This window comes from Peromyscus leucopus, chromosome 10 (assembly GCF_004664715.2).
Source record: "Peromyscus leucopus breed LL Stock chromosome 10, UCI_PerLeu_2.1, whole genome shotgun sequence".
Classification (NCBI taxonomy): domain Eukaryota; kingdom Metazoa; phylum Chordata; class Mammalia; order Rodentia; family Cricetidae; genus Peromyscus; species Peromyscus leucopus.
In genome coordinates, this window is record NC_051071.1 from 53,713,745 (window position 1) to 53,726,191 (window position 12,447).

Sequence of the window (12,447 nt, forward strand, 5' to 3'; positions counted from 1 at the left end):
TACATATATATATATATACATACATATGTAAATACATACATATGTACATACATACACACATACATATATACATACATACATATATACATACATATGTACATTAACCTTTGCTTAGAGGAGAAGATGGGACATTTGAGGAAACAAAAATAAAATAGAAGCAAACATTCACTTACAAGGAAGTCAAAATTCACTTCTCTCTTCAGAGAAAGATAAATATACACAGATAACCTTATGTTAGTATATGTAACTAAGTCACTGGATATATGAAACATGGTCCAGTATGAGTGAGTCCCAAAAATAAAGGTAACAGGCAGGCCTCCAGGGTACAGTCTAGACTGGAATACACAGACCTGGCCAAGAGGTGTGTCCTGAGGGATGAGCTGACATCACGTGCCTGCACTCCACCACACAGGAGAGTGGTGACTTGCATGTATAGCATCTCTATAGATAGCTCTGCAAACACCTAATGACTGAGTTAATATTTATCTGCCACTTACTACATTGTGTAGAAATCAGACATTGCAATGTGATGCCTCAGAGGTCTTAAATTCTTTCATCAGAGTACAGTGATAAAGTTACCAGTCATTATGGTGAGTGGAGATCATCAGGAAGGACTCGGATGCTTCACGGAGATGGACAAAATGAATTGGACACCATTGAATAGGATACCATTTCTTAAAAAGCAGAGACTTTTACATATGTGTAAAAAGCCTGGCAGCCAAGATTCGCGTGACTCACAGAGAAGAAAGAGTCATACGTCAGCAAGAGGAAATCAAGCTCTCCAAACAGAAGCAACAGGTCTGGAGGTATGGAGTCAGATAACATGAGGTCCCTAGGCCAAAGAGTGGATGCCCTGACACCATGAGACCAGACACGATGACCCAATGGGCACCAAGATGTCATGAAAGCAATGGAGAAACTGCCCCGTTTGCACAGTCCTGTTCAGGTGGGACTGACATCAAATAACCCCACAGATACATCCCCTCAGAATCAGGGGATAACACCAAATCAGAAACCAAGAAGGCACAGCCAATGCATGCACTACATTAACCTAGAAATAGTATAGCCAGTCTCCAAACAAGTTGGAAATATATTGAAATAATTAGAAAAAAACAAAAATGGACTTACATAAAAGGACTCCGGTGAGCCTGCAAATAAACGACATAAACCTACAAAATATCTTGAGAGTGAAGACTGAAGAGAGGATAAATAAGTATTTCACTAAAATGAATAATTAAATGGGTCTCAAGACTAACATACAAAAATCAATTGTTTCCAAATACTGTAATAAATAATATAAAATCCGGTGTGTGTGCGTGTGTGTGTGTGTGTGTGTGTGTGTGTGTGTCAAAAAGTACAAGAAGTACAAGCATAAGGACTAGAATTTGATCCCAAGCACCCATATAAAAGCTAGGCACTGTGGCGCATGCCTGTGACACCAGTGTTGAGGGGCAGGGAAAATTCCTGAACTTCTCTGGCCAGGAAGCCTAGCTGCTGTGGAATAGTCCTTCTGTACACTGTGAAGATGTGTTGCTCTCATTGTTAATAAAAAGCTGATTGGCCGATGGCTAGGCAGGATTTGGAGGGCAGAGAGAATGCTGGGATGAAGAGGGGCAGAGTCTCAGGAGTCAGGAGGACACTCCATGAGAGGCAGAGCAGGCAGGATGGGAAGTACACAGATGAGGTAAACGAGTCTCGGGTGGCACATAGATGAATAGAAATGGGTTAATTCAAGTTATAAGAAGTAGCTAAAAACAAGCCTAAGCTATCAGCTGAGCATTTATAATTAATATTAAGTCTCTGTGTGGTTATTTGGGAGCAGCTGGTGGAACAGAACTGATCAGCCTACTCTTCCTACACCTAGCTGAATCAGCAAGCCCCAAGTTCCAGGAGAGTCTGTCTCAAGAAATGCAGATGGTTTCCAAGGAAATAAGGATGACCAATTGCCTCCACGCATTTATATATGTGTGCATGCACACCATACACACACGCATACACACATAAATACACACACAAATGCACACCTGCACACACACACACACACACACACACACACACACACACACACACACACTAAATTTTAAAAAGAGAAAAGTATGCCATCAATTACAATAGCATCAAATATTGGAGTGCAAGCTGTCTACACTGCAAACTCTAAGAGATCAGTGAAAGAAAGAAAAACAAAATAGATAGGAAATGAGTTTCTGTCTGGAAAAAAATATCATTGAAATAGTTCCCAAATGATCCAAAGAGAAAACGCACTCCCCACAAAGTCCATAGACTTCTCTGCAGAAGCTGCCAAATTGGTCCTCAAAGGAGAAGTCTTTCCAACAAATACCAAACAGTAAACTCAGAGGACAACACTGGCTTACACATAGAACTTTAATCAAACCTAAGAGCTAAAAAAGAAATACATGGGTAATCTCCAACAGTTTGGTAATGATTGGTATATATATATAACACCAACCATAGGGTAGGGGTTAGGGGAGACAAATGAATGGTACGTCATCAAAATTCAAAAGTGTTGTGCTTAGAAGGACATCTCACAGGAGTAAAAGCATCTGCAGGAAGCTGGGGACTGAGGAGATCCTGCTATCCAGCAAAAGGAAACCTTACAGTCTAACAACAAAAGACAAGGGACTCGAGTTTGCAAAGACCTAAGGCTTTGAGTATTTCTCTAAAATGAGCCTCAAAAAAAAAAATGCTCAACAGCATCTTTATTAGGGAAATGCAAATAATACCTGCAATTATTAACACATGAGAATGGTAGGATGGTTATAACCAAAATATACAGAGAACAAGGTTGGGAGGAGCGCAAGGAAACAAACACCCATAGACCAGAATGATGGCAAAAGTGTCCAGTTGTTCTCGAAAACTCTTGAGCCGCTCCTCAAAACACGAAGCAGAACAAGCTGGCAATTACACTCTCAGATAAAGCCCAAGAGACGTTAAAACACGTGTTACATGGAAACATATATAGAAATTTCACAGTTACAGTATTCATTGTGACAAGAAGCAGAAATAACTTAAATGCCTGTGACGAATGAACGGGTAACAAGCGTGGCATGTATATTAACAACAAATGCCGTTTGGCAATAACAAAAGCATGGTGTACAACATGGATGAATGTTGAAAGTACTATGCTACATAACAAAAGTTCATAGACATAATTCCATTTATATAAAATGTTCAGGACAGGCAAATCCATTGAGACAAAACAGATCTGTGGTCACGTAGAAAGAAGGGGAGGAGTGTGAATGATGAGTTAACGGTGGCCCTGTGATTTCTTTTAGAATAAAAATTACCCAAGAATCCCACAGTGGTGTTGGTCACACAACTTTGTAAGTATTTTAAACACCTCTAAACTTTCTACTTAAGAGTCTGTAAATGTAAATGTAATATGTAAATGAATTATATCCTGTGAAGGGTACAATTTCAATAATAAAAGTCAAAGAGAGAATGTATGACCTAGAATAGCTTGGTCAGTGACGATAATCACTCAGCCAGCACAGAGTTGGCTCCAAAAGGGGGTGGAGATGTGTCAGCAATACAATGTTTTAGGGCCTCCTATTTTCTTTACTGTACGCTTGCCTCTTCATCCTATAAAGTAACAAGGAATCTGACCCTTCTGGCTCGTGTAATTGCACCAATTCTGATAGGGCGCATTCGTTTGAGGGCAGGATTCTGTGCCTTTTCTACATAGGTGTGTATACAAGCACTCATGTGGGTTTGTGTACATAAGTTCCTATAAGTAGTAAAAAGCAAAGGCAAAGGTTGAGGCACGGAAGAAAAAAGGATGGATATGGCCTCTGTCTCTGGATATCCACCATTAACCATGGGACCCGTGGGTGTCGCTTTCCATGGCCTCGTGGACTCTGTGATAAAGGCTTCAGAAGAGGAGGTACCCTGAATTATCTCAGACCCTGACTTACAGCCACAGTTGTCTTTACAAGTATAAGGCAGGGAGACCTGACTACCAACGACAAGGGGATGTGAGCTTTGGGAAGACGGCTCTACCCAAGTCAAAGAACACAGGCCGCCATGAGAAGCAGAACAGTCAGAACCGTGCATTCTCCTCCGGAGTTCCCATGAGGAGTCAGCCCGGCTCACACTATGGCCTGAACCCTGTGTCTCCAGACTGAAAAAACTTCCAGTCTCCAAAAGTGTAAGAGAATGATTTGTGTTGTTTCAATTATTAAATGTGCAGCGAGTTAGAAGAGCAGCCATAGGAAACGAAAGAACAGAAAAGAGGGATTTTGTGACTTAGCCTTGAGGGCCACAAAGAAACCCAACAACAAAACACACCGGGACATACAAATGACCTTCTGGGGTGCAGAGGAGAATATTAGAGATGGTGAACCCAGGTGGGTGGGAATCACAGGACTGTTACCAGGACCAAGAAAGAGTCCTGAACACAGTGCAGCAGCAGAACCAATGTGGGGAAAGCTGGAGCGTGAAGAAATCGCCCTTCTTGTTGCTGTGCGAATTCAGAAAGCCCTCCTCCCATCACTCAGTCTTTTTCTACTGAGCTCTAACTATGGGTCAGGTCCTGTTCTCTAATCACATTCAGAATGGTTCCTCGGAATTCTGCTACCAGAAGCATTTGCGCAATTACGCCAGGAAATGGATGTAAATCCACCTGTTTAGCAAACCAGATCACCATTACAGTGTAAGAGCATTTTCTATTTCTGTTAACTGCGATTATGCATTCAAATTACTACATGTACTTGACTGTGATGGCTCTCATTTAAATGGTCTTTGACTCGGCCTATTTGCAGCTATTTTAAACAGTTAAAAAAAAAATTAAACACTACTTACTAGCTGTGCTGGCTAGTTTTAGTTCAACTTGACAAAAGCTAAAGTCATTGGAAAGAAGGAAGCCTCCGTTGAGAAAAGGACTCCATGAGGCTGGGCTGTACATAAGCCTGTAGAGTATTTTCTTAATGACTGATGTGGGACAGTCTAGCTCATTTGTCATCCCTGGGCTTGTGGTCCTGGGTTCTATAAGAAAGCAGGCTGAACGAGCCAGAGGTAGCAAGTCAGTAAGTAGCATCCCACAACGGCCTCTGCATCAGCTCCTGCCTCCAGGGTCCTGTTTTTGAGCTCCTGCCCTGACTTCCTTCAAGGATGGATTACGATGTGGAAGTGTGAGCCAAACGAACACTTTCCTCCCCAACTTGCTTTTGGTCCTGGTGTTTCATCATAGCCATAGCAACCCTGACTAAGACACTAGCCGACAGTATCCTGAGTTCTATGTCTTGAGTACATTTGCTGCTTCTCCCTTAGTCCTCCCACCAGCAACACTCCATCTGCATGCCTCTCTCTGGAAAGCAAAAGCAGCGGAGTTTTTGAGCCAATGCTTTCCCATCAGCCAGTCCAGCTCCTTGGCTTACAGAGGTCAAAAGTGATACTCAAGTTGGGTTAGATGACGTGGTCACAGCCCTGAGCCTAAGCATAGTGGTGCAGGGTTGGGCCTAAGGCCCCGCCTCCCAGCGAGGGCCTCTCCCACCATCACAGACTGCCGCTCTTGAACATCAGCCCAAGGAATCTGTCTTATATTTCACCTCCCTACACTGTTGCCACGTGGAAAGTTGGGCCAGTCGTCTCTTCAAAGATCGACTTGAACCTTAAAACTAAGATACACCAGAAATAATGAAAACCGGTCACACTTTGAATACATATCCAACATTGACATTTGTCACTTGGGCTGCTGGACAGGGGGTTAAATGTGAAGCCTCGGTGAGGCAGTTTGGATAGAAATGGCCCCTACACACTCTTAGGGAGTGGCCTTATTTGAAAGGATTGGGACTGTGGCCTTGCTGGAGTAGGGGTAGGCTTATTGGAGGAAGTGCGTCACTGGGGTTGAGCTTTGGGGTTTCAGAGCCCCAGCCAGGCCCAGGGTTACTCTCTCTTCCTGCTGCTGATCCAGGTGTAGAACTCTTGGTTCTTCTCCAGCACCGTGTCTGCCTGCACGACACTGTGCTTCTCACCATGACGATAATGGACTAAACCTCTGAAACTGTGAGTCAGCCCCAATTAAATGCATTCCCTTATAAGAGTTGCCATGGTCCTGGTGTCTCTTCACAGCCACAGTACATTAACTAAAACACTCAGTTTTAGGAAAATATGAGGAGATGCAAACAGTTAAGAGATTCCCATTGCTGGGGATGGCCCTGTCTTTCCTTTCTCCAGTGAGATGGGCCCACAGGAGGATGCTGGAGCTGGGAGGGACAGGCATCTCCAAGAACACCTGCACAGATCCAGCAACTTCTTGAGCATACACAAGTAAATCTTTTAGCTGAACAATTTCATACATTGACTATTTTTACTGGAAATATGTTTTTCCATACAATATATTCTGATCACGGTTTCCCCTCCCTCTTCTTCCAGATCCTCCCTACCTCCCTCTCTATCCAACTTCACACCTTCTTTCTTTCTTTCTTTCGAAAACAAACTGAGTGTCCACGGTCTCCCACGCTCTGCACACCATGCACATTTGGGTCTCTGTGTTAGTTTCCATCTCTTGCAGGAGGAAGCTTCTCCAATGACACTTATCTGAGTCCCAGCCCAGTGTGGCCCCTAAGGCATTTCTTTTTTTTTTTTTTTTTTAAAGAAAATATTGTAAGAATTCTGGGCAGTGATGAATCTCAAAAGATCACAAAAGGAAAACTCCCTTGATGTTAAGCTATGGGTTGCTGTGAATGACGGTTTCATTTATAAAAGGTCATGAAGTCTATTGTCACACACGAGTATCATCAGAAGGATCCACATGAAGTGCCCTAGAGATCAAGTTCATCCGCGCAGACTGGGAAGGCGCATGCAAGACATCATCACGGTTTCTCCCTATGCAGTCCTGCTACATCCACACACGATTTTAAAAAAAAAGGGATGGTGGGTGCTGCTGTCATTTTAAGATCTGTTGTCTCAAACCTCTCCCAACTCCCACACGCACTCATTTAAAACCTTGACTTCCCCCAGGACCCCAGCTTCTCTGACCTTCACAATCCTGCCTCACGCACAGGGCAAACTGTCTGAGCAAGTCCTTCTTGGGGACCGCATCCTGTCTTGGTTCTTCTGGGCACTGAGACTCACTTGGCTGTTAGCAACCTTGGATTAACTTGTCTACTACGTATGATCAAATTTGAAGGCGGAGGGACTGTAGGGCTTGGGGTTGGGTAACTACCCAAGAGTTCAGGGCCTGATGTCCATGGCTCCAGTGGTGGCTTCGGACATGCAAAGAGACGGACAGCTGGACACAAACAACAACAAGCTATGACGCAACTATATTAGCAGGTCTTGGAATACTTTCAAACTCGGGTCTCAACAAAAAGCACAAGGAACTGTTTTAAAAGATCAGGAAATGTCAGCTGCAGCTCCTTCATTTCCTATTCTGGGGCTCAGTGGATGCCAGTCCACATTCCATTACAGGGGAACATCCTCCCTCGTAAAAGGATACTTACTGCTGCAAGGCAGATCCCCAAACAGAAAGAAAATCAAAACCCCAACTTGACACAAGAACCTCAAAAACAACCCAAAGTATAGCAGTGTGTACTGCCAACCCTTGACTGCTATTCTGATCACACTTGATGATAAAATTATACACACAAGAGATATTTTTGTTGTTGTTTTCTGTGACATAAAACCCAGGGAACAGTATGACCTTACTACGACACAGGCCTGGCACTGGGACCTCAATAATCTTAGTTTCCTCGCCTTCTGTGAGAGCAGAAAGGGGCCACTGAGTCCAAGGTTGCCTAGAAGCCAGGGCGCAGATCTCCACAAGCAAACCCCAAGGAGTCGTCAGGACAAGCGAGAGACAAAGGAGAGAGGAAGAGAATGGAAAAGAGAATGGGACACATGGATAATGGAGGCTGCCGAGGCAGGGACTGAGGAGTGATGCCAGAAACAAACAAACAAACAAACAACACAGAGATGGAAATAAGAGGGGAGAGCTCCTGGGTTGGGCAACGCCAGGTGACATACAACCCTTGGAAAAGGGGGTCACTCATTCTCCTTCCATCCCAAAAAAGACACAAGTGACCTTCTTAGCGGGAGCCTTGGAGCAGCATTTAAAAGCCTCCTCCACTGGGAGGCCAGCTAGGTATGTGTGGCCCAGTGAAAGTGGGGTAGGGATCGTTTTCTCCTAGAGAGCTCTAGGTAGGAGACACCTCTGGAGGGAAAGGAGTGATTCCTTGAAAGTGACAGGCAGCACAGGCCTGTGCAACTCAGAACGCTACAGAACATTCTAGAAAACCACATGGCCGGCAGGTGTTGTGTCTGTTCCCAGACGGTGGGGGGAAAGCGTTTCCACAAACATGAGTCTTCTGCATAGATTTATTTCCTCCTCTCCTCTCAGAGCCCAAGCCATGGAACCGGAATCATTTTGAGGGAAGAATCCCCCTCACAACATGGGGTCTGAGCAGACCCCGGGAAATCAGCATTTTTGTAGGTCAAGAAGGAAATGTCAGCTCCTACCAAGACACGTGGATCAATGGTGGTACATTCCTTTCAGCTTCCCCTTACGGAAGGGGTAGGGAATCCCCACCCCCCCACTAAGATCACAGTTTATTTCAGCTTTGAGGGTAAGGGACAAAATAGAGATTACATGGGAACTTACATAACCACTTAAAATGTTAAAGTTTAAAAATATAGAAATCCACCCTCAGCTCCCACAGGCATTGGCCACAGTGTGTCCGTCTCCCTTCGCAGCACCCAGGTACACGTGTTACCCTGGTGACGCTCTTTCCAAAAGCAGCTCCTTCTACTTTTTGTTTGAATTATGTGTCTAAAGACTTCTTTCCTTTTATTGCATGTGTATGGGTACTTTGCCGGCGTGTATGTATGTGCGCCAAATGTGTGCCTGGTATCACCAGAGGCCAGAAGAGGACAAGGATCCCCGGGAACTGGAGTTACAGATGGTTTTGAGTCACCCTGTGGCTGCTGGTAAGCAAACCCGGGTCAGTCCTCAAGAAGAACAGCTATTTGATCACTGAGCCATCTCTCCAGCAACAGCAGAGCTCTTAGAGAGAGAGAGAGAGAGAGAGAGAGAGAGAGAGAGAGAGAGAGAGAGAGAGAGAGAGAGAGAGCCCCAAGGCTGCCGGCTTGCTGCTAGTGGTTGATGGGAATCTCTGTTATTGTGATGAGCAATCCAACCATGGCTGCTGAAACGCCACTGCTTCCAACGACCAGGCTTCCTACACAAGCATTCCAAGAGGTTTCCAACTTTTCTAGGGAGCAAACAAAACCTGATCTGCGTGAGGAAACAAGGCTGCAGGTGAAGATAAATAAATATCACTCTAGGAGGAACACAAGTGTGGAGGAGACATCCCAACGCACCCCTGACCTGAGGCCAGAATTCTAGAGAGTCCAAAGGGAAGTCATGAAATAAATGAATTATCTATACAGCTAGAAGACCAAAGCAAGTAAAAAGTAAGGCGCTCAAGGACATCAACAGAGGGAGAGACCGTGAGATGGGAGGTAGTCAGTTCTCTTCCTGCGGTGTTCCGTTAATCAGGGGGTCAGGACCATCAGGAGAGCAACCACAGCACTTCCCAAAGCCTGCTGGAGGAGCTCCAGTGTAGAAAGGCAGAGAGCCATCCAGGGCCACGTGTCACCCCACCAAGAGCACTGAGACACACAACAAAAGCACACTAGCTGGTGCCTCTCTAGGACCAGAGTAGGGTTTTTTTTGTTTTTGTTTTTGTTTGTTAATGGAATTAAAACAGTCACTGGGAAATGCTTATTAATTTGTGGTATTCCTATTGTTTTAAATGTTTTACACATTGTGCTGAAAAAAGAAAAAGCATTTTAAAGGCTATGTATGGATGAATACATTGAAACACAAAAGACTCATCTGATCTTATAGAAGTACTCGATTATAAAAATACTGATTTAGGTAACATTTTCCACCATCTGATAAGAAAAACTTAGAACAAAATATTCTTCTCCATTTCTAAATACGCTCACATACATCTTACAAGCGCTCACAGGTTAGTGTCCTGTGATATTCCCCAAGAGAAGAGAAAGGGGAGGAAGGAAAGGCAGAAGGAGAGAAGGGGGAAGAGAGACACACGTGCATGGTGGCATACGTACATGAGCTGCTTGGACACCCTCGAGCCTGGGGGCACCTTCTGCCCATAGCGACAGTCAGCGTGTTAGCAGGGGACTCCGGAACTCCCAAGGACGCTGGAAACAGTGAGATGGCTAGCTGTTGGGGGAGAGGACACAAAAAAGGTAGAAATAAAACAGTCTTAGGATAATGATCACATTTTTTTTCATTAAAATGCTAATGATAACCACCTCCTTCCAGATAACCATGTTTATGAATTATTCATTGTCACATTCGGGAAGAAATCGCTCTGTCCCCTGCAGGCAGGCGTGGAGCCTGCAGAGGGTTAGCATGTGGCCCCTGCAGTGAGTGTGACGAAAGGGTAGGTCCCTAAGAATCCCTGGTCAGGATTGTGAAGTCCGGCAATCCCACAGCATTGAGATGATTCTGCATCTCCTTAGTCAATGTCAAGGATGGTACCAGCCTGGCTCATCATGACACCTGAACTAACATCCCATTAATATTTTAAAAACTCAAAAGAAAATGTATTGAATTGGAGAGGCCACATGTCAAAATGATAAAGGAAGGAGGGAGGGAAGGAGAGGGTGGAAGGAAGGAAGGAAGGAAGGAAGGAAGGAAGGAAGGAAGGAAGGAAGGAAGGAAGGAAGGAAGGAAGGAAAAAAGAAAGAAAAAGAAAAGAGAGAAAGAAAGAAAGAGAGAGAGGAAGGAAGGAAGGAAGGAAAAAAGAAAGAAAAAGAAAAGAGAGAAAGAAAGAAAGAGAGAGAGGAAGGAAGGAAGGAAGGAAAAAAGAAAGAAAAAGAAAAGAGAGAAAGAAAGAAAGAGAGAGGAAGGAAGGAAGGAAGGAAGGAAAAAAGAAAAAGAAAAGAGAGAAAGAAAGAGAGAGAGAGGAAGGAAGGAAGGAAGGAAGGAAGGAAGGAAGGGAGGGAGGGAGGGAGGGAGGGAGGGAGGGAGGGAGGGAGGGAGGAAGGAAGGAAGGAAGGGAGAAAGAAAACACTCTGGGCACATCAATTACACTCTGTGTATAGAAGGCCCTCTGTGTTCCCCTCTAAAGGTAACAAATATGCACATTTTTACACATTTCTGTGGACATTAATTAACTTACTATCATTAACATTTCCTTTAAAAAGCACAGGTTACATCCTTACTCGAAGTCAAGCATTCAACAACAAGAAGAATACAACAGTGGCTCCATTTCAGAACGGGCCCCGTAGGGCAGTGGGTAATGCAATGATTTGATAGTCATCCAGCAGAGGCCTCCAGCCCAGACAAGAAGAGATCAGGGAATGCATCCAGGAACAAAGGGTGCCTGATGTGTCTAAGGCTGTGCTGGAGTTAGCCAAGCTTGCGCACGCCAAGACAATGGTAAAGGCAGTGGAGAGAAACTGCGTGGTGTGGCGTTCAGGTGTTGGTCGCACTCTAGAATGACACCCATGTTGTCATCCAGGGTGGAAGACTGGAGCCAGCTGGCAACTCTGTGCCTCTTTCAGAGACCTCTGAGCAGACCTGGTTGTAGACAGCTAAGCCTGGGTCAGATGTGGGTTTCAGATGGATTACTCTCTCTGGATGGATCCAAAGGGGCGGGGTGGAAGCAGAATGAGTAGAGAGGCCAGCCTGCTTGTTATAACCATGCACACAGGAGAGGCAGGGGGAAGACCATGCAGACAGGAGAGGCCAGCCTGCTTGTTATAACCATGCACACAGGAGAGGCGGCCGGAAGACTGGGATAGCAGAAGTGAGCAGGGCCAGGATGAGACAAAGTAGCATTTGGAAGCATCTAAATGCTAAAGGGAGAACCAGTTGATCAACTACATGCAGACCAACGTTAGCAGATGTGAAGTGTAAACCACCAGGGAAGGAACAGCAAGACCCAAAGGTCAGTCTGCAGCATTAAAAACTGAGGCGTGGAAGATTCGAGGCCTGGGGAAGAAGACAACAAAATATAAAGCAATAAGGAACTCAGAGAGAAAGGCAGAGACAGAGGCAATGTCATAGAATCACGGAAGGGTTACGGGCAGAGAGAAGCCTGTCCCATTAGCACCAAGAGACAGGCGCTAGCCACGACAGACCAGGAAGCCAGCCACGATCTTGTAGCGAAAAGTAGGGTAGAGAGGTCTCCGGAGAAGTGCCGTGGGATACGGAGGCAAATGAAAACAAAAACAAAAACTACTTTTGGTTTTGACACTGAAAAGTCGCTGGCCACCTTGACTGAGGGCTGAGTTAGCGGCATGGAGGAGACAGGGAACGGCATCAGCTGAGTAAGCGGAAGAGCGTGTAAAGGGGACGAGTCACTTTGTGAGAGCTGAAAGTGCCGGCAGATGCACAGAGCCGTGCACTGAAGGAACCAGGAGAGTTCGGAGGGAGGCGCAGAGAACCGGAGG

The 12,447-nt window shown here is 45.0% G+C and overlaps 1 protein-coding gene across 9 annotated transcripts in view; it reads right to left on the reverse strand.

The window, feature by feature from the left end:
- The window catches only part of Apbb2 (amyloid beta precursor protein binding family B member 2), a 350,172-nt gene that overhangs the window by 193,647 nt on the left and 144,078 nt on the right, over positions 1-12,447 (reverse strand). For all 9 annotated transcript variants that reach the window (XM_037209064.1, XM_037209063.1, XM_028882253.2 and 6 more), the window contains exon 3: positions 10,093-10,207. The gene's annotated coding sequence lies outside the window, so the exon portion shown is untranslated. The remainder of the gene's footprint in view (positions 1-10,092; positions 10,208-12,447) is intronic.